This window comes from Tiliqua scincoides, chromosome 6, assembly GCF_035046505.1.
Source record: "Tiliqua scincoides isolate rTilSci1 chromosome 6, rTilSci1.hap2, whole genome shotgun sequence".
NCBI lineage: Eukaryota > Metazoa > Chordata > Lepidosauria > Squamata > Scincidae > Tiliqua > Tiliqua scincoides.
The window spans coordinates 46,877,911-46,904,823 of NC_089826.1; the positions used below are offsets into that span (position 1 = coordinate 46,877,911).

At 41.8% G+C, this 26,913-nt stretch overlaps 1 pseudogene; it reads left to right on the forward strand.

The window, feature by feature from the left end:
* The first annotated feature begins 4,582 nt into the window (after positions 1 to 4,582).
* LOC136656289 (5S ribosomal RNA) lies at positions 4,583 to 4,699 on the forward strand (annotated as a pseudogene).
* The last annotated feature ends 22,214 nt before the right edge of the window (positions 4,700 to 26,913 follow it).

Here is a 26,913-nt window from a genome sequence, read left to right on the forward strand (position 1 = left end):
CATATGCATGCCTATGTATGTCTAGTCAAATAATAATCCATGAGGCTTACTCCAGGGTAAGTGTGGATAGGATTGCAGCCTGAATCTAGCTGTGGCTCCCTATCTATCTATCTATCTATCTATCTATCTATCTATCTATCTATCTATCTATCTATCTATCTATCTATCTATCTATCTTCCCCCAAAAGTGGCAAACACTTTAAAGAAAAATGTTTTGAGCTGCAATCTGTAACTTTCCTCTTTGCAATGTCATAGATTCTACACAAGCATCCAAAAATGTTCCAAATTGTTCCTAAAAAAGAAAAAAGGGAAAAAAGAAAGAACACAAAGTACTAATTAGATTGGAGCCAGCCTAATTATTTCTTTCTCACTTTTAAGATATAAAAATGGGGAAAGTTTAATTATTTTTGAACGAGAGTATATTTTAATTGACTGCATCTTCCTAAATGTTCATGTGACAACATGCAAGATTTTCCAGCTTTTTGCCTCCGGGGAACCTGTTCTGCTTCAGCTCAGCTCACAAGATTTAAAAGAAACACATATCCCTCACTGAATGACTGCTTGAGCAGTCTGATAGTTGAAGAGGACATGGCTCCACTTGTCTCCAGCGGGTTCCCTTCATTGCTCACCTGTTTTTTCCTTGATTAAAAAAAGAAATTGGAATTGGGACTGGCTGAAACTAGCAGCACAACTGCATGTGGAAGTTTCTTGAGGCTTGCTGCTGAAACAGTGAGGGGGTAATATAAAGAACTGCCTCCCCCCAAAAATCACAGATGCCAATGTGGCAGTGGAGAATCTTACACCAGTGCAGTCCCTCTTATCTTGCAAACTGCAGTCTCTCCCGCATGGTCACCATTATTGGCAGCAAACACTAATGGAGAAACAGTGGAGGTTGATTATATAGAGCAGTTTCTCAAACTGTGGGTCATGGCCACCAGGTGGGTCGCAAGCAAATTTCAGGTGGGTCCCCATTCATTTCAATATTTTATTTTTAATCTGTTAGACTTGATACTACCATGGGATGTGACTGCATTTGGGGAAATGTTACAGACCTGTACTTTTAACAGACTACTATGTATATGCTTTTAACAATGATAGTAAATGGGACTAACTCCTGGATAAATGTGGGTAGGATTGCAGCCTAGGATTGTTAAAAAGTTTCCTGCTTGATGACATCACTTCCGGTCATGACGTCACTTCCGGTGTGCCCTGACAGATTCTTATTCTAGAAAGTGGGTCCCAGTGCTAAGAGTTTGAGAACCACTGATATAAAGTATAGGGAGTATTCTACCAGTAATAGCCATCCACCATCTGATGTCCCCCTTAGTCACTTCCCAAGACAGGCTTGCCATAGAGACGCTGCCCAGGACAGGCTTGCCAGAAGAAGGCAAGGTTTGAAAATTTCTGTAATCTGGTAACCCTTTCCAATTCAGCTTGTCTTCCAGGGAACTCCAAATATCTGCCACAGAACCCTTCTGTATTGCAGGGGATTCTGGCAAATATAGGCCATACACTCATTAATGGGAGGGGAGCACTGACTGACTCACTTTTGCTCTGCTTGACCTGGATCTGTGACAGAGGGCACACCCAATGTTCCTGTGGGGTGCACATCAGAGTGGAAAATTACTCATAAGCTTCCAAAGAACCCCGGGACTCCCTTGAACACAGTTTGAAAATCTGCACATATCACTGATATGTCGATATGATGCAACTGTCTCCCTCCTGATTTTCAGCATGTCAAGATCTGTGCTGAAAGGTAAGAGCTAACATTTCTGTTTATGTTAAGGGTACAGGAAGATTAATTGAATGAAGATAAAAAGAGTTTCATTGTAGGACAGTGCAGGGAAAAGTAGAAAGTGGTTGCAGCAGAGCTGATGAAAAACCCTTTAAACCTTGAAGGTGTGAAAATCTTGTCAAGCAGAAATGATTCTCTGTACGCTTTCCTGTCGACTGCCTCCCTGGTTGATTCTTAGATGGCTTTTGCTTCACAGACCTCACTCCTTCTGGCAAGAAGAGAATGGAGACAGAAAAATCAGTGTTGTTACCACTTTGCCAAGTGAATCTCTCTTTCAGTCTACTAGGAAATCTTGATTTAACTCAGTGGTTCCCAAATTTTTTAGAGGTCCTAGAACAGGGGCCTCCAAACCCCAACCCACAGGCTGGATCCAAAATCACAGAGTTACTCATCCAGGTACAGTGCAGGGGTGGCAAATGCTTTCCATTCTATGATGTAACCTCTTATTTTCACAGCTGATCTTCCTTTCAACTCACATTGGGCAGCCACATCTCCCCAGATACCAGAATGCAGAGCCTGCTGAAGCGATGGGCAGCAGAAGTGACTTTCCAGCACAAGATACAAGAAGATCAGCTGTGAAAAGTGGGGAAGCTGTGGTACGGAATGGAAAGCCTTCTCCACTGCTGCACTCAATGAGGTAAATCTGTGATGCGGCAGATCATGTTTTGTTTTTGGAGAGTCCGCTGCCTGATTTATAAATGTCAAGGGGTGTGGCTATAATGGTGATTGGGCAGCAGTGCTCAACCCCCCCCCTCCCCGTAGCAACTTGTTTAACCTTTAAGGCTGTGCCATCATCTGCCCTGTCAAGTTCACAACCCACAGTTTGTTTCAGCATGATGGACTGATTCACACATGCATATATATCAGTCTGTTTCAGATCACATTATTACTCCATATTTTATGACCCACAGCAGAACTAATTCTATTGGGCAGGAGTGTTGTGCAGAATGTTTGCAAGCTAACTTTTCAGTGGAAAGGAGAAGCTGTCAGAGGGCCTGAAATGTTTGTACGCCCCCCCACTCCATGTTTAACTTGTTTACACCCATTTTGTGCTTTTACAAACAGATAATTTATTTTAAAAAGCACTTGCTTGCTGGCTGCATGATTCCAGCCAAGCAGAACTATGTATTGATGTCATAAAGCCAGTTTCTAGCAAAGGGGCAATGGTTTCTTTCCTTACTCTGAATGGGCAGGAACTTTCTCTCTGTCCTTGTTTGCAATTTCCTCAGAAAAATTACCAAAGGGGGGGCATTTCTTAAGGGGGTGGGAAATGTTTATAAAAATTGCTGTCCATTTTGGCCCCCATGCCATTGATCATGTGAGTTTTTAGGGTGAGACGTTTAGTGATATAGGGTTAAGTGAAGTGATATAAAATGTTTGTGGTGATTGGTCTGTGAGGGGCTCAAGTTATCACACAATGTTTCAATCCCCAAGTGGTCAGCACTGATTTGTGAATTAGCCCTTTTAGGTATATTCCAGTCATTCCCAAACTGTGAGCCGTGGCTTCCCAGGGAGCAACAGAAACCAGCCAGGAAAGCCACAGAATTCTCGCAAAAAACCTACCAACCTATACAATATATAGGAGTGTAGCCCTAATGGGGAACCCTGACCAATGGCTCATTAGGTCAAGGGAGCTGCCAGTCAAAAACGTTTGGGAACAATTGCTGTATGTGATAAGATAGTTCAAGTAAATGCAGCAAAGGACTTCTATAGTGTACATGATATTCCATCTATAGTAATGTATTAGATGATGTTCTAATTTGTTTTCATTTTTAGTTGACTGTTTTGTTAATGTATGACAGTGTACTAAAAACTGTCATACATTTAAAAAAGCTGTAACTCAATGATTTTTAGAAATCAATCATTTCAATTTCACTGAGAGCAAACTGAAACCTTCTGGGAGGGAGAGGGTTGCAGTAACATTGTCAGTAAAACACTGTAAATGAAATGAAGAAAAGTCATTACTTACTGTAAAAATTGCTAACACAATTAATGAGATACTTTGATGTATGACACAAATGCTAGGTTTGGGTTTGATTACTTATTGGTGGCCAGTGAATCAGGCTAAAAACTAAAATGGTGGTTCTCATAATCTTTTCTTTTGCAACATATTATTCTGCTGTACTATAGTATATCTTAATTTGCTTTGCCTAATACATGGATGAAGATATCATGTGGCACCTAATTTGAAGATATCCAAAGGGATTTGCACTGTTGAACTATTAAAATTTTGCAACTGTATTAGTTTTTGTTTAAACAACTCCTTAAGATATTGCACAAGAGAAGGTAATGCCAGCGAAGATGTTTATTCAGCAAGAGCTATTTATCTCTCCATTAATGCATGAAAAACTCTACTGTGCTTATCCCCATAGAAATAAATCATATATACTGTACTTTGCTTTGAGGATTTAGTCTATATTAATCATTCAGATTTCAAAGTAGTGACATAGTTTCGTAAACAAAATGAGATGGGGGGAGTTGCATCTAATGTTATGCAACCCTAAATCAGAAACATAATTTATATGCCAAAGACATTTTACCTTTGTTTCAGTTAGCTAGTTGCATGTAGGATTTTGTTTTGTTTTGTTTTGAAGTTGTGATATTTTATTGAAAGGGAGGAAGCTGTAACTGAGTCGTAACACACCTTCTTTGAATGTAGAAGGTCCCAGGTTCAATCCCCGGCATTTTTGGTAGGGCAGATAAAAAATTCCTGTCCAAAACAGGACTCTGACAGTCAGTGTAGACCACTGGTACTCAAACTTATCGGGAGTAAATCTCCTGAGATAAGGCAGCAACTGTTACCCTGCACATGCCTGATCTCATCTGATCTCAGAAGCTAAGCAGGGTCAGGCCTGGTTAGTACTTGGATGGGAGACCGCCTGGGAATACCGGGTGCTGTAGCCTTATACCATAGTCTTTAGAGACTGAAGGTTGCCAACCAACCAAGTCTTTGCAGGGGAAGGGTGAAGGTAGCATGTCTCCTGTTCCCTGCAGGGCTAACATTAGGGGCCAGTAGCATCATCAGGCATCAACCTGCTTGGGCATAGGCCAAAGGCCCATGAGGCCACCTGAGCAGACTGACCCCTGTATATCAGTGGCAATGGTAGTACAGCATGCCAACAGAGGAAGGCAGTGCCATGAGGCACCCAGGGTAGGGCACTGTCCCAGGATACCTAGCAACCAGCACATTACTCAGGCATTTAAAAGGGTGTTGTTGTTTTTTTTGGCTTCTGCAAGTCCCCTGATGTCAACCTGCCCATGATGCATCCACCCATCCCAGCTGGTACATTGGGTGCCACCACTTCCACAAGTACTAAAGGTTAAGGGATTGGCCCTGTCTGTTTGGTGTAGGCCTTTGGCTAGTACCCTAACTGGCTGATAGCTTGACAACTACTGTCTGGCCCAGCCCAGGACAAAATGGCACCAGAAGTGCTGAAAATATTCTGCCAGTCCCCCTCCCATTGTGACTGCAACTTCTATCTGTGCAGGTGGCCAGCTACAATTCTAGGGAATCCCATTAAAATCTGCTGCCATGCTTTTGATTATGGAACTGAGACCAAAAAAATGCAATAGGTGTTAGTATTTGAAAGCTGGAAAAGAGAATGACTGTAAGCAATTGCAGTCAACTCACTGCTGTGGTCTACAGCTGCCTGTTATCAGTCTCTTTTCAGTAGTCCACAGCTTCTGATAAATTGTGTGTGTGTGTAGGTTTGTAGCAGGAAGGTTGTGAGGAGATACAACTACTGCATCCCAGATGAAAACAGATTTTCATGGTGCTTACTGCCACTGCAGCACTTTCATGATTTCCAGATCTTCCTATTAACAAAAGCCAAATTATTTTTTTAAAAATTTTTATTTATCGGATGGAAAGAATTTTATAGAAAATGAAATATTGGCATAAGAAGAAAAATAGAGTTCCAGCATATTTTTCTGGCTGCCTCCAACATGCACTGGGAAGCAAAAGCATTTATGCCGACTTAAAGCTGACTGTGCATAATCTCTGTCCTGCAGGTGACAGTTTCTTGATCTGATCTGATCACAAAACCTGCTGCTTTCTCCAAATTAACAAAAGTCAAAGAAAAAAATGTTTCATTTATCACTGCTTTGCAACATACTGCAGGCACCTGAATAAATCCCCAGAATTTCATTCTTGTGGTGCATCATGAAAACATACTCAACTGAAGTTCTAGAAAGTGTCATGTGTTGAACCTAGTGCTCTGTTTTTCTCCCATTCCATTTTATAGGAAATCAACAAGCAACTCCACCATTCCTCCTTCCTGGATTCTGGACTCAGGGGCTTGTAAGTCCTAAATTCATATCTGTATCTGACTATATATCTATAGATCTATCCTTCTATGTGTACAAAGACAGATTGAGGATTGTGGCCATGATTTTGCAGCACTGGGAGAGTCTAGGAAAGGAAACCACTATGTCTCAACTTTCACCCACTTGGTGCATTCTAATACAAGTCTGACTTCTCTTTCACTATATTTCCATGTCTGTAAAATGAGTCACTTTTTAACCTCAAAAGCAGCGATGAATTCAGTTTTATTAATATTAGCGTCAATTACTGGCACAATATTATTGCAATAAAAAGAGCCATTTGGACCCAGCATGTATCAGGTTTCAACGAGCACTCTTTGGCACATGGGGAATAATGCTTGTTTGTTTCCTCTCCTCTGTTTGCCGTGTTGCATGTGAATTTGTGAAGAAATAGCAGAGTTTGTGTCCTCCAATCGTTTCAGGACCTACACAACTAGCCACTGTTTTGACTTGTCAAGACAGCAACGAGACATTTTAAGTAGGCTCCAAAGCTGCTAACATTTATGTGTGGTTTTCAAAGGAAACAGCCTAACAGCTGCATCAGTGAATGATGTATACAGCAGAAACCCAAACCTCAGGACTGTTTTAGGGGTGTGGTTGGTAAGGCATCCAAGTGTAATTTTTACGCTTGCAAACCAGAGATGCAGAAAGCCAGAATCTTTATCTGGACTTCCCAAAGTATGGGTTGTGTAGATGAAAGGAGGCACCACCTGCAACAACTGCCCTGGTCCCAAAAGGGAGTTGTCCAGACAGAGCCATTTCTGGGACATTATACTAAAGAGGGTGACAAGGAATTTTCTCATGGTTTCTGTTTCAATGGCTTTCAGAACAGCTTCCAAAAGGTTGAACGTTTCAGACATCATAGACCAAAAAGAGTGCATGTTGTTTTGCATGAGAGAGAGAGAGAGAGAGAGAGAGAGAGAGAGAGAGATGTTGTTTAAAGTGCTGTTTTTAATTATACAAGTCAGTGACATCACAAGTGGGGTTCAGGGGTTGGTGTGTGCGTGTTTGTGTGTCAGACACCACTAGTGGCCAAACTTTTGGAAACCTTTTATAAAGTTGTATGTATGAGTAGTATCATCATATATCATTGGAAAGGTAATTTCATGCAGAATGTAAGGAAACAAACCATGTTGAATCATATGTATACTGTCAAAAGTTTTGGCCAATTAACCAGAAAAAGAAAACATGACAGCCTTATGTAACAAAAAGTGAACTTTCTTAACTCAAAATTGACCCAATGAGACTGATTATTTTGAGAGACAATAAGGTGTTGTTATGACACAGCAGGGAACCAATAAGGTATTAATATGAGTCAGCTCTCATTTGTATCAGAGCTCATACTAGAACTCTTATTTAGTTGTGTGAGTGTCATCAAGTTGAGCACTAGTTTTTGGCTGGCTACCGATTTGTTGCGTGACCTGTACTATTATATATTTAACTTTAAAAAGTAAAGTTAATGGGGATGACACCAACCCAAGTGATGCCACTGCATTTAGGCTGTGTGTATGATATTGCAATTTATTCTGGATGGTCTGGTATGGAGGATGTCCAACATGGGGGTGACTCAATGGGCTATCGCAGCAGGTGACGCAAACCCTAGTGATGCCTCTGATATAAACTGATTCAAAATCAGCTGTTTCAGTGAACATGGCTGTTATGCAACCTGGCCCTGTGCAGTGAGAGATTGGTGACACAAATAAGCACTCTCCATTTTCCATTGAGCTTTACAGAAGATTGTACGTTGCCTGAATATTTGAATCAGTTCCTAATCACACTCCCCAAATCATGCCAAATACATGCTGCAGTACATATGAAGCTGCTTGTTGTCTGTCTAGCCCAATAATTGTTGACACTGGTTGGCAAGAGCTCTTTAAGGTCTCAGGTCCTTCACATCACCTGCTGTTCTGGGCAATGGTAGCAACATTGATAGTATGACTAGAGCTGCAGAAGCGGGACAATGTTCCACTCTGCTGTGCCACACTGTTTCAAACCATAGAGCAGCAGGGGAAGAAAGAATTAAGGGAACAAATGGGGGCCAGGTGAGACAATTGCGGGAGTCACCTTGCCTCATGTCTGGGTCAACCCTGCTCATTCAGGGATGTCAAACTCATTTCATACAGTGGGCCAAGTAGCATTCATGGTGCAAGCTGAGGGCTTAAAGTGGCATCATTAAGCAGGAACTGCTGTCATTAAGCAGGTGATGACCAGAAATAAGCACTTTTTTTCTCATTAAAGAACTTATTAGCTGCAAATGACAGAAGAGAAGATATGCAAATCTTGATCATATTTTCAAGATATTGGAGAGCCTAATTATGATCTAGGCTCCCATTTTAGCAGCACCACCTACCAAGGCATCATTCTGCAGCTTGACATGTGAGGGGTGCTCTGCAAACTTCTCAGCAGCAGCTGGGAGCAGCTCATGGTGGTGCTGGGAGAGCCATACATGATATCATGAGGGCTGGATGAAAAGCATCCAAGGGCCACATCTGGCCCATAGGATGATACCTTATGACTGACATTCCTGACCTATAGACTACTTTAGCAACATGCTAAAAGAAGTTGACAAAGCTTTTGTTGTTGAAAGGTGATAATTAAGAATCAAAAACCTACATGTAGCTATTAGAAATAAAGAAAAAATCTTCCTTTTTGGTGGAATGCAATGGTAATAAATGTTATACACAATACACACACATTCACACACACACACACACACACACACACACACTCACACACACACACACACACACACCACCACCACCACCACATGCATCAATTGTTTAAATCAATTGTTTCTCCATCCAGTGGTTATGCTGATTCACACATTATTAGAATTGTATCAGCTTGTGTGATACATGAAAACACAGTGAAACTCCTTATCTTATGTGGTACATAAGATAACATATAAGTGGTACATAGGCTCCTATGTCCATTGGGGCAATTTTAGCCCTGGAAGTCACTTCAGGTCACAAACAGCTTCCCACAGTTGGGGGTTTTGAAGGCAAACACATGGTTCAGGCATTGTTTGAATGGTACGTTGGTTAGGACATCTGACTTCCATCAGCCCATAATCACCACTCATCTGAGGGATTACTCTGCTGCCACAGTTTCCTCCATCTCTCTCAGTCCCAGCAGGAGGGTGGGAGGAAAGTTGTGAAGTGTGAGGGATGGCTGCCATTTCCCTATGATACATGCACTTGATGGCCACTTTTGTTACTTCTTGCCTTGCAAGAAGTACTTATTGTGTTGTGTGCAACTTGGGCTCATTTGGGGCTCTTCATTGTTAAGAATTTCAGGAAGGCTTTAGCTTTTGGCATTTCGGAATCCAGGATAAAAAGAAATTCACTAAATGCCCTGAACACTCATTTGCCGTAGTCATGTCTTTCCTTTTCAGTGATCGTTTATTTCAGTTGGACTCATTCCATGCCCCTACATTTAAGCAGTCAAAGAATTTCAAACATTCATCATTAAAACAAAAAACAAAAAAAAACCCAGTGCCTGGTTCTCGTCTCATTTTGTGGCACTTTTTAACCCTATAGTAATGCTTCTCACAAGATTGAAATGGATTGTGGATTACAATTGCTTAAATAGCTCCAAGCACAACACATTCCTGATCACTTACATCAAGGGCTAATGGATGAACACATATGCCTATGCTAATTGTATAGTAGAAATATCCAACATATGTCTGTCACTGTCATGCAACCATATGCCAATTAATAATTATAACTGCATTGTGATGGTGGGTGGGGATTATCTCATCTTCCCAGGTAGGCCATTCCATCTTTTGCTGTGAAGTCTATGAGAAGGGAAGAGGTAGCCACACAACAGCAATGCTTCAGGTTTCAAGCACCAGATGTCTCATGGGAATAGGCAAGTGTTAGCAGGCGAGGGAGCGTTGACATGATCACCATGATCGCACCGCTGCTGAGGAGGAAAGGGGTTTTTTAAACTTACCCATGGGTTGCCATGGCTCTCCAGAGGGTCTGGGGAGCCTGCAACCCCATCTGCAGACCTCCTCACACTTCTAAACTACTGTAAATAGAGCGAGAGAAAAACCCAGTTTCACATCAAAACTCGGAATTGGCTTTTCCCCCTCTATTTGCTGCAGTTTAGAGGTGCAGGGAGGCCTGCAGGAGGCCGGATTAGGGCCTACAGACCCATTTCTCAACTCAGCCAGTTGAGACAGCAGCTTCAGCAGACAAAAAAATGACTCTGAACTTTGGCTGAGTGCTCTTTATAGGGAACAGAAAAAGATGTTTATGCAGCTATGATTGGCCATTGAATTGGAATGTCCTTTCCTGTCCCTGGGATGTCCATTCTCCCAGGTGAAACTTCTGTGTTTTGGTATTATTAAATACACTTTTGTTGCTTAACTGTTCCTCATTCATCACAACTTTGGGAAAAAGACCAGTGTGGACATGGGAAATGCCACTTATATGTTGAGAACTGGAAGGCAGCTGGGAAGTCCATCACAACCAAGACATTGAATGGAAATCACTGATGTTGACATGACTCAAGAGTAGAATTGCTGTCTAGGATTGTTAAGAATGTGTCATCAGCTCACCATCTTGAGCTCCTTGAGCTCCTTGGAAGAAGAGTGGTATAAAAATGCAAAACAAACAAACTTCCAGGGACCAGAAAAGCCTGCCATAATCCCCTACACCTATTTTTAACATATTGTATAATTTTGTGGGGTTTTAACTTTCAGCTATGTTGCTGGCCAAGTTAGGATATAAAATACTGTGTTGATCGATCCTCCTACATCACACTTGTCTTTGCCCACGAGGGGAACAGATTACAATGGGCCAGATGTAGTTCAGGGTTGTTCATTATAGGGCATCATGATCCATTCCAACCTCCTCCAGTAGCGAACCTCCCATTATAGACAATTGGGCAAATGTCCCAGGCGCAAGCCTTTAGGACCCCGCGGAAGCCTCTCTGAGGATCCTGACAGGGTTAGAAACTGTGCTTCCTTTTTCTGGGAGCAATTTAAAGCCTCGGGGAAGCCTCAGGAAGCTTCCCCAATGTAGCCTGTGGTCACACAAGGCTCTACAAGCCTTGGGTGAATGGGGCAGGGGTAGATTTGCACACAGGAGGACAGCAGCATCCAGCGGGGGGGGGGGGCGTCATCTCGGAACTTTGTCCCAAGGTCCGCCATGAACCTCCACACTGGTCTTACTTAACACATTTCATTCATTCATTCATTCATTCATTCAAGGCACTTCCCATGAGTTAAAAGTCTATGAATGCAGTGATAAAAAAAATAAACTTTTATTTCTTGCTTTCCCTTCTTCTACAGCAGTTGGTGTTTCTATGGTCACTGTGAGTGGGAAGAGGCACAATCCACACTTTTAAAGCATACATATATATATCCTGCGCCTTCCACAACACTGCAACCTGTTTGATCCCAGCACTTGGGATCTACCTCTCTCTCTCTCCTCTCTGCAAATAACGATTTGCTTTAACTGCTGAAAAAAATGAGATATCCCCACACTATAATGAGAACAGTGCACAACAAATGAGAAACACAGACATACTCACAAATGGCTACATCAAATGATTGTGTAGAAAGGAACAGCACAGTTCTGACAATATGCTAACCAATGCTTGGCCAGAAGTCTGCTGCACTTTCAATGTGAACACGGCATGAATCAGTAACCCTTCATTGGTGCCAGTAAAATTGTCCTAAACTGCACCAGCCAAGTCAGCCCTAAAAGATCTCAGAGTTAATAGCCTTTAGTTTTAAAGGCTGGATAATTTTAAATCCTGGAAGACAAAACTGGAACGACTTCAAGAAAAAGACTCAAATGACAAATCACAGCTAATCTTAATTGATCATATAAACCACTAAATATCACTGCCATCAAATGGCAAAAACATCCATTTTATAAGAAAGCGCTCTTTGAGGGCGGTTACTTCCTTGGGGGTGGGAGGAAAGCTGAATTCTTAATTCCATTTACTTACTTAAGAAGGTGCAAAGTGAAACCGCTCTTTATGTGAAGTGGCTAATTTGAAATCCAACCCAGCGTTTCTTAAACGTTTTGATCTTGCAGACTTTTCCTTTGGAACACCTGCAGCTTATATCACACACATTTCCATTCAGAACAACCTGTAAAATTGTTATAGTGTAGTCTCGTACCATGTCACATTGTGGCAGTGCCTTTGATCTCTGCCCTTGGGAAAGTTTTCTTCATGTGGGTAGCAGCAGCAGCAGCAGCTGTAAATACAACAGTTAATACTATTGAGGTATTGAATTTCCCATTTATTTAGCTGGCTGAAGTACTGCATTTCCCATATAATGTGCTTTCAAGTGTCTGATGTTTTCAGCTAATCTATTAAATGGATGGGTCCTAAAGATGCTTTTATTGAGGGGGAAAGACCTCTCTGTTCTTTTTAATCTGGGGGAAATAAAACTGAGTGATAAGTCACAATCTTCATATACAACATTTTGATCCTTGCTGTGGTCAACTTAAAATTCATTAGTTTCTGTCTTCCATTTGATGGGAACAACTTGCCTAACCCACAGTAACCATATCACAAGCAGTCTCACACTTGACTTTTATCTAGCATACTTTTGATAAGCTTGTGTTTTCAAATCAGGCTGAAATGCATTGGCTGGTTCTGAATTATTACTTCATTCCTAAAGTCTGTCGCATATGGGATCAATACCAGCTACATCCTTCTCAACCCAGCACATGGAATTGCACACTGATGTTCTGGATCTCATCTGATTATGGGCACAAACATTAATACACAAACATTTGTGCACTAGCATTTGTGCTGGGACTCTGCTGTTCCAGTGCAATGATTCATATAATCAAGCAAAAATGGTCCATACTTTGAAAAAATGTTTTTAAACCTTCAGATGTATCATCTGTCCTTACACTGGCTTGTTAGACTTTATATTCTTTTGCTACAGTTCAGTGTAGTTAGATTTGCTTAAGCCCATTGATTCCAGGGCGTTAACATTTTCCAGGTTCATTTTTTTTTTTTTTTGCCAAGGTGACAGTCATCTTTTATCCATAGTACCCCATGGCAACACCATGTTTCAAGGTAGTAGGGGTTTTTAAAATGGCCCTATTCAGGACATAGCTCCACAATGCAGTAACTGCTGCTGTCAACTGAGAGCCCAATCCTGGGCTCGGGGCAGCGGCTTCCCACTGGCGCGCACTGTTGCAAACGTGCCGTAAAGCACATTCACAAAACTTACCAGTTTTACCAAACCTTTACCAGCGGTAGCTGGGCTACCGCCTGTGCTAGCCCAGCGCTGGCCAGCGCTGGACTGGCGCCGGGCAGGTGCCCGGCCTCTGCCGCTCGGTGGTCTCACGGACTGCCAAGCCACGGCATGGTAAGCAGGGGCAGGGAGGGAGGTGGGGAGGAGGCGTTCCAGGGAGGTGGGCAGAGAGAGGGTAGGGAGGAGGCGTGATGGGGAGACAGGGGCCGGAAGAGGGCAGGCGGGAGGCATGCTGGGGGGTGGGAGTGGGGAGGCGGGTTCGGTGGAGCTCTGCGTCCGTTCATGTAGGGCTTGGCACCCTATATGAACGCCTTTACCTTACCACTGACCTTTTGGTTGGCAGTAAATTGAGTAGCTCCATTGAGGGGCTGCTTCCCTTACCCTGGAGGAGGGCATGAAAGTCCCCTTCTCCCGAAGCACCACTTGCGGCAGCCTGAGGTGCGCAGGAAGCGGAGGCAGCCGTTTTCAGCGCTGCCGAAGCTGCGTGTCCTGGGAAGCTCAGGTTTGGGCTGTGAGATAGCAAAAACCAAGAACGGTTGCAATCCTATCTGACTTACCAGGAAGGAAGTCCCACTGGACTCAGTAGGGCTTACTTCTGTGTAAACATGCCTAGGATTACACTGCAATAATTTGTTTTTAAATTTAACATGACATGGAAGAATAAATGGAGATTCCAGAATGAATCAGAACCCTCCCATTGCGTCCCAAAATACCTTGTTCAAAATGGATGTAATTATCCATCACGAAAATGAACAGGGTGACAAAATCAAGTCTGGAGAACATATAAAATGGTGATCAAATGTAAAAGAAACAGGACAAACTGTCCATCGGACTGTAAAACAATCACAACTTTTGTATGTTGACAAGAAAAATACCCATCTTTCTGAGGTATTTAAAATTCAGGTCTGTTAAAAACTATGCACATTTTCTAGTGACATATCGTCAAAGTATCTTTGCTTTAATTTGAGATAGGAGCTTTATTAATCAGTATCAATATCTTATAAAGTGAGAACAATTCACAATCATTAGAAAGTCAACGGAAAATTGGCACTGACTTTAACAGCCTATGGAAAACGCAGCTGGAGCATTGTACTGTACTGTGAAAGACGGCATGCACAGATACTAGCCATGGGCAAGTGGCAACCTCTGCTATACAGATTAGAGATCACAAAAACTGCTGTGAGTGAAACTCATGTGTTGCATTATAATTATGAGCAGATGACTCCAAAAGTTAGTAAGTAGAAAGAACAACACAGGTATTGTTACAACTTTCAAGTAAATCTTGTTGAAAAGGGGCCTTGTTACCAAAACAATTATTTACACCATCTGGTTCTTGAAACAACTTCTGAAATTCCAGTATGACTATTACTGGACTTTCTTTTAAATGATGAAGAAATAATGATAAAGAATAACTCATTGCTAGAAGACAACCACAATTACTCTTGTCTTTTTAAAAAAAGTCTAGAAGTCAAATCAAGAGAAAGGTACAAAGGATGTTATTTGTTCCAGAAAATGACATCCAGCAGCTAAGTGATCCATTACAAGTCCCTATGCAGGAATAAAAATAAGGACCATTTCATATTAACTATGTCCCTAGGAAAAGATTTATCTTCACGTTGGTAAGGCTTGCTTGGCAGAACATATAAAATTTAGCACCTTGCTGAATGTGACACACACCTTCTCTGCACAGAGGTTCATCTGTAAAGAAAATTGAATCATAGCAACCTGAGTTGCTAGTTAGCAACTTGAACACCATTTAGGAAATGGTTACATGCAAAGCAGCTTTAATAAAGCAACTTTCATTACATCCCTTTCTTCTGTCATTAGGAAGTTAGCGACAGAGAAATGTGCTTTGAACTTTACGTAACAATACTGAGTTAATTATGATAAGTGGCAATATTTCTTCTGTGGATACATAATTCCCAAAGGTTAAGGATGGTGATATTTATAGTGTGCTTTGTGAGCAACTGCCAACTTTCCTTCTGAGCCATTGTGGCCTTTAATAACCTGTTTGAAATACACACATAGTTTTAAAGTCTAGACTTTGCTTTTTTCTTAAATGAACTTCAGTCACCCATTTATTATCAGCTTTCTAGTTATAGCTCTTTGTTCTACATGGAATGGCATATTATACAGCACGGACCCTTTGATAGCAAACTGTTTACACAATGCTCCTCCCATCTTTGGCTACACATCTTTGGCTTTTTTACACAAAAAAGAAAGCATTTCTGAGCTGAAACCTGCTTCAGAAAGCACCTTAGCTCCAAACATGCCCCTTCTTTCCTACACATACTTTTGCTTCTGAATCCTGAAATTAAAAAGAATTAGTTTTTTAAAAATAAAACAGAAAAAATACACTTTTAATGCTCTTTCATGTAGACAATCTAAAATTAAGGCAACCAAATTAAAATTCACATTACTACCCTGATTTCTATTTCTATGGCCTATATTGCAAGCCTAAAAAAAAAGTCCCTTAAAACAAAATCTGAAGCCATGTCATGCTTTACTTAGGACTAAGCAAACATGATGAAGTAAAGTTAGCAAGCTTTCAAGTTCTGCAGAAATCTTCATTAGCCAAGTGGGAGCAAAGGGAGGACATGCTGGAGGAGCCCCAACAACCTGTAGACTATAAATGAAGTTTTCTGCAAACTTTAATCAGAACGTGTTAGAATTGTCTTTATTTGAAAAAAGACTTTGACCAACCCTGTATACATGCTTATTTGTATACTTTGTATAAGCTGAATTCAGCAGTAACATAACATCCAAGTCAAGCTACATAGAAACTGGTTATAGAGCAATCAAATTTCTCAATAATAATATAGTCTTAATAATATTAATAATATCAATATTCCAAATAATAATAATTTCATTTTGTTTCAGCTTTAGCCACTCCTTTTATCAAGGGTAGGCACTGAAGATGGAATTGTGCAACAACTCCTTATCCCAAGTTTTAATACTTGGGGAAACAATGGTAAAGTACCAGCACAGGTTACTCCTCTGTTCCTAAAACTGTCTTCATCCAAAGCCATTTCCACTAGCACTAGAGTTGAGATAGGAAGATCTCCTCCACCCCTCATTGCCCTGGCTAGGACCACCTGCTGTTCAGCTGCTCTCCTCCAAGAATTGTTTAGAGCTGGGGGCCATCATTACCCTTCCGGTTCCTCTCGGATTGTATCCATTTGTCTGTGAGCCACTATTTTGAATTGTGATCCAGCTTGAATGCATTGGCAGAAAGGTGGCATATACATGTACATAAATCAAAATTTAGGTTCTATACAGGTTTCCCTATGCATATTCCAGCCTCCCTGAGGCCTGGAACCATTGGTTGAAAAGATCACTATCTTCTTGAGTCAAGATGGTTTGAATTTATGGCAAAAATTGCATCCTAGAATGCATTTTTAAATAGCAAGCTATGTCATTAGTTAGCTTTGGTTCAAAGCAAGACCTACATTCCAAGCATTCCCATTTCTTGAATAGTTAAATCCTGCCCTGGAGCAATATTCTAGAAATGGAAGTAGCTGTTGATTTATACAATGGACATGCAAACTGTAAAAGAGATGCATACTGTTTTCCCCCTCATGCTAAGAGGGGCACTATTATTTTTTTGTATGAGAAAGGTGATAGCTCAGTAGATGAGCACCTGCACTAGGACCCAGTTTTAGCCCAAGGCATCTCCACATAAGGCAGAGAAAAATTTGTACCTAAAATCCTGGAGAGATTCTTGCAGTCTGTTGACAATACTGCTAGGTGGACCAATGAACTGGTTAAGCACCTTACAAATAACAATTTCATCCCTTCCAGGAACCCTAATCTTCATTTTATAGATTAGGGAGTGATCTTTCCTAATCACTGATTCACTGCCTTCTTATCTTGACACAATCTTTTAGTAGCTGAAGGCTACAGTCCTATACATACTTTCCTGGCAGTTAAGTTCCATTGAACACAGTGGGACTTGCTGCTCAGCAGAGATGCATAGGATTGCTCTGTAGGAGGTGTTAAGGATAAGATGAATGCTTCTTGGATTAAAAACAGGTTTAAGGCTGGTTTGGGAAAAACAATTGTAAAGGTCACCCCTATGCAGAATGCAAGATTGGTGCCAGGTAAATATCAGGGTCAGCTGTAGGATACTCTAGGTATGGTAGGGCCAGTGGCAGGTAAAAATCTTTGGGGGCCAGATGTGGGGGTGCCAAATATTGCCTCCACATTTCACTACCCATCACTACCTCATCTGCCAACCTTCACTTCTCGAGCCCCCTCCGCGACAGTGCAGAACAAACTGCTCTGTCCTCTTCGTGTGTTTACTACACTAGAAAAAGAAGATGATGGAATGGTAGTGGTCTATATTGGGGTAAAGGCCAATGAGGCAGGCCATTGTACTGAAGATTCTGAGTTTGAATATGCAGGACCTCACTGGTGTCAGGAGAAAAGAAAGAGACTACCTTTTTCAAGAAGGGCCATTGCCAGTGGTGTATCTATGGTATGGCAGATGGGGCTGGGTGCTACTTGATGGGGCACCACTGAGCAAAGGTGTGCTGTTGCTGCCTCCTGGTTCAGAGGCATTGTGATCTCACTGCTCCCTTGTTCCTTCTCCTTTGGAGGTTGAGCCTCCAAAGGAGGAGGAACGGGGTGGCAGAGAGAATGGCATGGTGCCCCACAGCTGCTGCCACCACCTTCTCTTCCTAGATAACTCAGAAATGATGTCACAATGTCACACCACAACATCACTGCCTCAGGTGCCATTGCCTGTAGGCTACTTCCATTGGCTGTGGCTCAGTGATAGAGTGCATGCTTTGCATGAAGAAGGTCAAGTTCAACTAGGATCTCCAGGTATGGGAGAAAAAAACAGTCTTGCTAAAGCCCTGGAGAACAGCTGCCAGTTTGTGTTGACAATACTGAGCTAGATGGACCAATGGTCTGGCCTAGTATAAGAGAGCTTCCTGTGGTACACTGTTTCTAGGCCAGTACTCTTCCCTCTTCCTGTTCCCTTCTTCTTTTTCAAACCAGAGAGAATGGGATGAGTCCTGGCAGTGGTTAAGGGTGAGACAGACAGCTGGGTCCCAACTAATCAGTCAACTGATTGACAGGTTGTCCCTGGGCTGGGCAAGAATGTCCCTGCACAAATAGAAAAGAAACTGCAAGCTTTGCGACTTCGCAGAGAATTTTGGGCCACACCTTCTGACTGAGTGAGAAGCTAGCCATGGTGAGAGACTCATATTGCATGCTCCTTCAAGCATGATGCCTGCACCCCTTCCATTGACACAGCTCCTGGTAGCCAAACTTGTTGTAACTTACTAAATGCACTCAGATAATATGAACATGTTATCTATACCTTTTTTTAAATGACAAGGACTAACAAGACAAGCAAGAAATGACATGCCATAAAACATTTCTAAGAAAGCCATTCAACCAGTAATCTAACATTCCATGCAGCCCATTTTGAAGTAGTAATTAAGAAAAGGAGCAGACAATGAAAGATTTGAAACTCCAGTAATTCCGTATTCTCTTTATAGTTTTCAGTGATTCTAAGATCTATAAAAGTTTGGGAAATTAAGTGATTGAAGTATATTATGATGCCAGTAGATTTAGGCTGCAGTGTTTTACCCACTTTCCTGCATGTAAGCTGTGCGCAGGATTCCACTTTTAGCCATATTCTTACACTCACTCACTCTCTCTCACTCTTGTGGTCCATTTTTTCTGAATTGCAGATTAGGACAGTGTTTCTCAAACTGTGGGTCGGGTCTAAAATTCATTCAGTAATCAGAACATGTGTAATTTGTTGTAGCTTTCGGTTCCTTCACATCGTTCCCCCTTTACGTTCTACTGCATGCTTGCTTGTTGAAGGATGGCAAAAGAGTAATCTTGATGAAGTGTGGGACTATTATTTTTGTGTGATGTTTTAACAATGCTCACATATGGTCCTGCACATTGGTGTAACACACACACACACACACACACACACACACACACACACTGCATTTATTTATAAGATTTCTATGCTTCCTTTCCACAGACCACATTTTGATACAGTGGATCATGTACCAACATTGCAATTGCTTTTTCAGCATTTCTCGCAATATACACAACTACAAATGCATATCTACCTAACACCACACTAAGAAAGAATTTTGATGCTGTCATGTGTACTTGTATGTATTTGATTGCAGCAAGATGGATAAAGCACTGCAAAAATTAATGTGGTCATCACAGATGTGTGTGTTGAGGGAGGCTGGGCAGAAATCTATGGTAAATTATGCATGCACAGCTATCTGAACAAAATTAGAAAATACAACTGGAACAATGGAGGATTCTCAATGTATTCTTTCCACTTAGAAACAACATCAAGTAATTTGGAAGTTCATTATCTGGGAAGAAATTTTGTATCATGTGTGTCCAAATAATGAATATGCCTGTAGCATATATTTTGATCTCTCCTCACATCAGCATTTCAGAACTTTTGTTGAAGTGCAACTCTCACTGGGGTGTAGTGACTAAGAGAGTGAGTTAAGAATTTGAACTCCCTTGGTTCAATTCTTACCTCTGCCATGAACTCAGTAGGCAAGACTTAGGCAAGCTATTCCTTGAACTCAGCTGTAATTTGGGGAATAATAATATTCACAGCCTAATCCTATCCTTCATCAGTCCATAGCATGCAGCACTGCCAAGGGAGCACATATTACATGCTATGGCATTGGTGGCAATCAGATGACCAGTGAGAAGGCCCATAGGTTCCCATAGGTCGCCTGCCCCATAGGTCGCCTGGCTTCCAATGGCTTCAGCCATTCACAATGGCTTCAATGGCTCCAATGGCTTCAGCGATTCACACCACTGTTGCACACCATGGAGCCACTGGTGCAAATGGCCAGAGGCTCCATGTATGTGTGAGAACCTCCCAGATGCTCTGCCGATGAAGGTAAGGACAACATCAAGGTAACATATGTGAAACACTTCGTATACTCAGAAACCATTATACAAAATGTTAAGTATGGTTATTATTATTGGGCTGGAGTAAGGACCAAACATATAAGTAGAAAGATGGCTGATCAGAGGTATTCAGCCATACAATATGGCTTCTTTCTTTCAAAAGCGATTCTATGTTCCATATATATATATATATATATATATATATATATATATATATATATATATATATATATATATATATATATATATATATATTTGGTCAAAACTGAAAGGGGGGGGGGAAGAACCCATAACCAGGCTTGACAGATCAAAGCCATGTCCAAACTTTTAAATTAGCGTTTGTTGGATTTATGGATTTGCCTCTGTAATCTTGATTTTCAAGGCTGAGACGGGACCAGGTTTATAGCAATTATATTACAGGTGGGTTTTCAATGTTCAACCTTCACTATTAATTGCTACAAGATGTAATACATTGAAAGGCTGAATACCCTCCCTTTGGCTGGAATCTTAAGCACATCTACTTCAAAGTCAGTTCCATGGAAATTTATGGAATTTACTGCCAATTACATGTATTTAGAATTGAGACACCAACTGCCACCTTCAAGCCATTTATTCCAGAGTAGGCTGCATTAACCAACTCAGAGAAAGTGGTTTCCAAGATTACATCTGATATGATTCTGAGCAAGTTCCAATGCAAAGGACTCTTAGCTTATACTGTAGCTAAGAGATACTCCCTTACACTCTTTGTAATTTTTAAGAGTACAAGAAAATTATTATTCTGATTAATATTTGTAAAACCACTGTAAGAGGATTACAGCAATAGATACATATGTATTCTATAAAAATTTAAGAAAAATATTTTATCTCCTTATATTTACACATGCTTGCAAACTGCAGGAGCTGAGCTCTTTGCAGGGTAATTAGCAGCCACAGTATCTGATTTTCAAATAGCTTCAAGGCTTAAGACAATTAGTAACCTGATCTTTCCATCAGGTGACCCACCAAAAATCAGGCCATGACTCCTCTAGCTGCAGGCTGCTTGTCTGCTTGACCTGCTGTAAGTTTTCTGCTTATAGAGTCTGGTTAAAGCAAGTACACAATTCACAATTCATGCAACTATAAACATAAACGAAGGTAATAGACATGGGGTGATACGGGGGGGGGCACATAAAGTTCCACCATATCCATGGTTTCTTGTATCCATGGTGGGGCCAGGAAAGCATCCCCCACAGATACAGGGGGACGCCTGTATATGTGCACTGTTTCCACAGATGTGGGTATCCTGAAAAGAAAATATGAAAATTCTAACTGTATCTTTTAAGATTGTAAAATTAGCAGTCTGATTAATGCATGCATGCTTACTTAGATACAAACCCCACAAGGATGAAGCATCTTGAAGAGAAAGGGTGTGATCCAGCCTACCTGATCTGCTAATCATGCTAAAGGAAGATCCCCTAACTGTACAGTAAAGTGTCACAATCTATAAGTTGATTTCACAAATTCATGGTTTTTTTTTAATCTAAGAAGATAAACAGATGATGACATCTCAGTTTCAAACATTTATTTGCACTTTTGGAAAGGCACCCTGAGTGGAGAAGCACACCACATCTGGAAATTCTGCAATTCCACTGTAATGCAGGGAGAGACTGGAATGAACTTCTAGGTTGTTTCCCTGTTCTAAACATCAATTTAATATGTATTTATTGAATGGAGAGTGTATCCAATATGAATGAGGAAAACATTTAAAATGAGAAAATGTTTCAGGTTATGAAAGATCATTATGGCAGGGAGTATAAAGCAGCCAAGTGACAATTACATACAAAGCAAAAATTGATCATTACTGACCAACACTTGATATTAACACCCACCCAAGAGCCAAGGGATACTCCATCTCAATTTATAGACAGAAGAATAAACTAAGCATGAATTTGAAAACCCAGTCAGGTTCAAGCCTGAACAAAACCAGCATGACCCCAAACTCAAACATTCCAACACATCTTGAAAAACAGATGTTGGCAAGCCAAGTCCACACAGAATGTATTACCATAGTCATCATCTTGGGTTTAAAAAGACTATTACCCTCAATAATAGCCAATACCCATGTGGGGCCTGATCCACTATCTGAACTTTGCAGGAAGGACCAGAGGCCAGGTAGTCTATGCTGGGCCATGCAGGGCTCAGTCAAACTTGGTTCCAAAGAGAGTCAACCCAGAGAACTTATTGGAATTTACAGTCCAATTCTACCTAACTCAACACATAGTGATGCAGTGTTTTCAAAGGCTATCTGGTGTGGGCGGGGGGTGGATTTTGGCCTCTGGAGGCCTCCTTTGGGCAAGGGAACATTTGTTCCTTTGTGCTGGGAAAGGCCTCTGCTGTTCTGGTGAGTCTACTCACACCTCGGCCAAGTGGATCCATGAAGGTGGATTGGACCCAGAAAGGGGGCTAGGATTTGGCAGACACTGCTGCACTGAACCCATTCCTTCCCAAGCCCAATTCTCCCTCTTATCCACTCCATTGCCTCCAACCCACCCCTGCTCCATTCCTTTTCCTCCCTGACCACTCTGCACTCTTACCTGTTACGACAGGCATCCCTTGTCTGTAGCCATGCAAACTTGGCTGCTCGCCACTTCTAGCAGTGGCCAGGCTCCCTTCTCCGTTGTGTCATGTTTGCAATAACTGGAAAGCGCATTACGCAGCCAGAATGCATGTTCTAGTGGCGTAAATGAAGAATAGGATTGGACCATTAGTCATTGCTACTTTTAGGTAAATTACTGATTTATGCTGCCCCCAAGATTAAGGGCACAATCCTAACTGGCACTTATGCCGGTATAGGAGCCCCCGGAGGGTCGCAAATGTGCCGTAAAGCACATTTGCACCTCCGTGGGAGGAAGCTGTGTTGTTGTATCCAGATGTGCTGACGCATGGAGGCCAGAGGAAGCCTCCACAGCAGCTTCCTCCCCACCCCTTGTGCCAGCGCACCCGCGCCGACACAAGTGGCGAAGGTAGGCGTGGGGGGCAGGGGAGGCAGAAGGGTGGTGTTCTGGGGGAAAGGGTGGGCGATGGGCGGCCCCGGAGGCAGGTGCACGGGGAGCCGGGCGCAGAGCTGGGACCTAGTGGTTATGCCGGATCCCAACCCCTGTCCCCAGGGAGAACGGGGTGGCTTCAAGCCGCTCCGCTCTCCTTGGACTTGCACCACCTCCAGAGGTTGTGCCGGTCCAAAGAGACCCATTGGGGTGTGCAGCCCTTACCTAGGGGTAAGGGGAAGAGCTTCCCCTTGCCCCTGGCTGAGCCGCTCCTGGCTTGCCTGCTCCAGCGCAGGTTTGGATTGTGCCCTAAGTGTGTGAGACTTTGCCACTGATGAACATCCAGAGGCCGACTTTGGTAGTGACAGCTCTACTGTACATTGAATATTTCTTAGTTATTGCTGTGATGTATTTCGGCAAATTAACAAAATTGAGTTGACTGTACTTCCAAAAGCATTGACAGTTTTACTCTTTATGAGTTCATTCCTTTTGTCCGATGATACTCAATTCCTGATGTTTGAATAAAAACAAAAGGACAGGGGTGGGGGAACCCACACCACTGTGAAGTAAACATAACATTCCCTTTGATTGAAATGGTTCTGGATTGTACCCTAAATTTCCCTTTGTTCTTTATGTTCCGCTTCCCATGAAAAATAAGAATTGCATGGGAAGCTGTCTGGCAACAGTTCCAAGGTTATCTTTCCTTGTAGAAACCTGAGTTCGATTGAAAAATAAAGGTGTGATTTCACATAGGATTATTTTTCTAGGCACAAATCCTTTGCTATCATGTAGCACACAGTAATCTCACATTCCTATCTTTAAGTTTTAACTCTAGTAATGATTAACAAAGCAGATACAAACATCAGAAGGATATTACGAGCGAAACTGAAGAAAAAATCCTTCAGTAGCTATCAGATAACAAACATTACAAGGCAATTCAACACTCAAATTCTTTTTTCCCCCCTTAAGGCATGCACATTCACTCACAAATACGAATTCATAAGCTTGTAAAAATGAAAATATTTCAAGCTATTAGGATACAAATTTGTTTTCATTAGAAAAGAATATTCAGGATAGTGCAAATAATTTTCGTTAAGGTTGGCCATTGTAACAACTGCTTCTTAGCTACTCTTCTCTTATAAGGGGTAATTCCATGCTTTCTAGATTAATCCATTTCAAATCACTGTTTTAACTTTGATACAAGTTTAAATCGTTTTCATTCCCAAGTATTTTGGAGTAAGCCCAGTGAGCACAATGTGGTTTACTTCTGAGTAGACATGCTTAGGATCGTGCTGTAACTCACCATGGTAGTGTCTTTTGTCATGTGACAATACAAGGCTGGTATAGCTGCAAATATATAGTTGGTGCTTTTAATTGCTTGATCCAAAAAGGAAAAAAGCTCTGAATTATTGTCTAATAACTGTTCAATATTATTTTACTATTCAACAACAATTGCTGTGTTACTGTTCTGAATATGAAACACAGGAAGTTTCATTCTATTTTTACTGAGCATTTTTCATAAAATACAAGCAATATTCAAAAAAATTTTTTCAACTGTCCAGGGATGTTGCAAAATGCTTGACAGGTGTCTCAAAGCTGTGAAGGTCTAGATTCAATTGCAGAATTTCAGCCATCAATGTGTCTTCATCCTTCATTCCTTGCTGTTGGTTTAGCCATAAGGTGACCTGCTGGTGCTGGGTTAAGTCCAGCCACTGTCTGACCACTGTGCCAGGAGGGCGCCCTCAGTAATTCTCCCTGATCCTTTTCCCCTGCTTTTCTCCCTTGCACTGAAGCTGCTGTGCCAGAGAGGGCTGGACAGTCATCCTCATGGTTCACCTCTCAATGCATCCCCAGGAAAGCAGTTCTGGATCTACTTCCCTGTTTCTGTCTCTGGAGGCAACTAAGAGCCCAATCCTATCCAGCTTTCCAGCACCGTTGCAGCCGCAATGCAACCCCAAGGTAAGGGAACAAATGTTCCCATACTTTAAGGAGACCTGTGTGACTGCTGCCCCATCACAAGATGCAATGCATGCCCCATTGGCACAGCTGCACCAGCACTGGAAAATTGGATAGAATTGGGCCCAAAGGCTGAAACTCTATTAACATGTAGTAAGGTATAAGACAGTAAGCCCCACTGAACACAGTTCCGAGTAAACATGTATAGGATTGAGCTATAAGGCTACTACCTGGGCTTGCTTTAGAGTCCTCTTTTCTATCTTCTTAACCCATTTACAAAGAGAACGGCCTGGTTTGGCACTCTCACCACACAATTCCTGCAGAGCTGTGTACCAGCCAGGAGAAACAGATGGGTAATGTTAATTGTTGGGTGCAGCCTCACCACTGATTCTGAAGCTCCCTGCTATCTTTCTGCATCCTGTGTGCAGTCAAACTGATGATATGCTTAGCATAACTATCATTTTCTTTCTTTGTGCAAGTGTTTGTGTGAATCTATTTTTAAAATTATTACAGGGGAAGCCCGATGTTAGTCTGTGCTGAATACCATATATTGCCCCTATTGTTTGCCAATTATTCTTTATTTTTTAGACACTTTAACTCCCCAGAAGCTCCTGTGCAAATTCAGGTGTCTAAAAGCTGCTGGAACATACTCCTGTAACAATCTTTGTTCTTTCTTGGAAACATCATTAATGGCCACTCATGTGTTTTGGTGGATTCAGGTCCTTTTCCTTGTCTGGAGTAGGCAAACTTTTACTTACCAATTGGACAACCAAGCTAGTCTGTCTAGGTGGAAGGGGTGGGATGGAACGGCCATCTGGGTTCTGATCCTAAAATCAAGTAATTTATGATATAATGAATCTTAGGTTACTTATGTTGAAAAGCATATGGATGCTTGGTGTGTTCTGCCAGAAAACCATCTGTCATTGGTTTTCAAAAGGCACACTCACTCTCCAGTAAGGGCAGTGACCAGGATTCCTGAATTAACACAAGTAGCTTGCTAGACGGGCTGTATGCCGAGCTAGATGCATTTAGGAATTATTTGTGCTTTGTTTGCTTTCTTTCACTCCAAGCCAGCTTGCAAACTAGGTTAGGACCTAGCACATTAGGGTGTTTGTGTACTTTTTAGAGGGTAAAAAGCCTCCATTTCCCTGAAGATTAACATCCACAAGGTCACCAGTTCGAGGCCACCGGCACCGTGCGACCTTGAAGCAGCTGGCAAGCTGCAGCTGAGCTGTTCCATCTGCTCGGAGCGTGGGAGGATGGAGGCCAGAATGTTAAACCAGATCGGAGTGTAACACCTTGAATGTGGTGGTTCTTGAAAGAAAGAACCTTCTTTCAATTTGTAAAAATCCCTGCGTGGATTTAATAAGCCTGCCTGTGTAAACCGCCTTGAATAAAGTCTTGAATAAAGACCAAGAAAGGCGGTATATAAATACTGTATATTATTATATATTATATTTCCTCTTGAACAGTATCCCAGCTCCATCTGCTTGGTGTTACTACTTACTGTACCCAGTTCGGTCAAGCTTTCCTTTATGTCCATCCAGCCAAGCTTAGCCATTTTCCATCAGCCTGCTTGGAGTCCTCCCCCCAGTTTTTCCAATTCGTTAAATTCCTTTTCTTTTTGGATTGTTAATAAGATCGCTATCTTATGACTC